The sequence below is a fragment of the Nuphar pumila genome, chromosome 9 (assembly GCF_984573655.1).
Source record: "Nuphar pumila chromosome 9, dmNupPumi1.hap1.1, whole genome shotgun sequence".
Taxonomy (NCBI): domain Eukaryota; kingdom Viridiplantae; phylum Streptophyta; class Magnoliopsida; order Nymphaeales; family Nymphaeaceae; genus Nuphar; species Nuphar pumila.
The window spans coordinates 6,846,966-6,848,903 of record NC_143257.1 but is presented as its reverse complement, the minus strand read 5'-3'; the positions used below and the strand labels follow the sequence as shown (position 1 = coordinate 6,848,903).

Here is a 1,938-nt window from a genome sequence, read left to right as displayed (position 1 = left end):
ACCAATATCGTTTCAAAATATTGAATCGGGTCGAGTATACTAGACCCAGTTACACCCCTAAGAGGGAGACCCACAGGGAGGGAAACTGGAAAAGTATTTGAAAACGGGATAAAGAAAGGATCGGTCACGTCACCCTTCAGGAAACCTCCTTCCCCCGCCTATAAATACTCCCTCTCCTCCTCGCTTCCGTCTTCAATCAACATCACGTATCCTCTTCTCTTTAAAAGGCGTCTTTCTTGCTCTCTGTAAGTTTCTCTCTCTCTGTTCTTGATGGCGTTCGGAGCTCGTTTGCCTTCCCTTTCCGAAGCCGCGTCGGCGATCGGCTCGTACTTCGCTGGAGACCACCGCACCAGAGACGAGGTGAATCTTCATCTCTTTTTGTTTTGTGTTTCTGGTTGCTAGGTTTTGTGTTTTCTTTTCTCTTAAATTATCTCTGAATTTTCGTTGTTTTTCTTCAATGGTTACAGGGTCGATGCGGCGATCTGATGGAGAGGCCGAAGGGCGAGGTGGTGGAGAACCCCAAGCCAGAGGCAGCAAAACCGCTGAGGATGGCGGTGGCGCGGCCGAGATTCGCACCGGAATTCGATGGACTGCATTGCTTCGAAACCCTAGTTTCGCACTGATTTTCTTTTCACTGTTTTCTTTGTGGTTTATGGGCGGGGGGATTCTTTGATTAAATACTTTACTTGTTTCTAAATTCAAGGATGGTGATTGTTTAATCAATTCGGTTGGTGGTTTTCTTTGTCTCGAAGGGTAATCAAGACGAATTTTTGGGTCTTTCTCTGCGAATCCTGCTTTCCCACGATCCCGTGTTTTCACGTTTGTTCCGTGCTGATTTCTTAATTTTGGGGGGGCATCAACTTCGCTTGTTTCGCAAGAAGCTCAGGATTCCACGTTCTTGCGTTGATTTCTGGGGAATCCTTGCGGGAAGCCATTCTCTTTGTTCTCTCTTTCTTGCCATCTGCGAAGTTGGTGTCCCCCTTTTTTCTTAATCGTGGACATTGCCTTGGGTATGTAGAGTTCGTAGCTTGGTACCTTCAGCTTGATGTTTTGACTTCTGCCTAATGGTCATGTTGTTCATCTTAGTTGGCACATCTCCAAGGGTTTGGAGTGCCAAAATCTTGGGGCAACTGTTAAGATAACGTGTGAAGACTCCCAATGTTACCAAGTGGGAAGATGTCTCCCACAATGAAGAACCGTCATTGATAATATGGACTCAGAAGAAGAAATTGTAGAGTCCTTCATAAGATTGGTTGCATTCTTGAGAGTCCCAATGGCATTAGGGATCTCTCTTATCTTTTATCTCACTTCTTGTTTTGGAACAAGAGTTTTTCTTTATCAGGGATATGGCTCCCGCCTTAGTTTGTTATCGGTGGGTGGGTCGGGATCACGACTTCTGCGAAGTTCCTGAAGCGGTGCAAATAGACATTTTGACTGATTGCTTTCTCAAATGATGGGCTTTGATGTCATGGCGGCAACACAACTACTGGGTATCAAGTTATCTAAATTGCAACTACATGAAATCTAGAAGGATCTTACGGTTTGTGTTACAATTGTGGTTTCATCAGTTAACCAGCCTTCTCCGGATGATGTGTCTTCAACGTCTTTTCGTTTGGGGTATATATGAAATAGAAGAGATGTCAGTATGACTATATCTCACGTGCAAAGGAGAGATGTCTCCCCACGTCGTTCACCCCAGACACGCAAACCTCAGAATTTTTCATATTGTGTCCAATGAAGATGGCTTGCTGGAATATCTGAGGCCTAAACTGTCCGACAAAATGCTTATTCTTGTCTAATTGGATTAGACAGAAAAAATTGGATGTGATTGCTATTTGTGAAACAAAGATGCAAGAGGTTTATATTGCTTCGATTTCAGAGTTGTGGAGGGGTACGAGTTTCTGTTTTAAAGCGACTGTTAATTATGTTGGTGTATGG

General features: G+C 44.1%; 1 long non-coding RNA gene across 1 annotated transcript; it reads left to right on the top strand.

Moving 5' to 3' along the window:
• The first annotated feature begins 219 nt into the window (after positions 1-219).
• LOC149828336 (uncharacterized) lies at positions 220-723 on the top strand. Its single transcript, XR_016434058.1, has 2 exons — positions 220-360; positions 468-723. It is a non-coding gene; the product is annotated as an uncharacterized LOC149828336 (long non-coding RNA).
• The last annotated feature ends 1,215 nt before the right edge of the window (positions 724-1,938 follow it).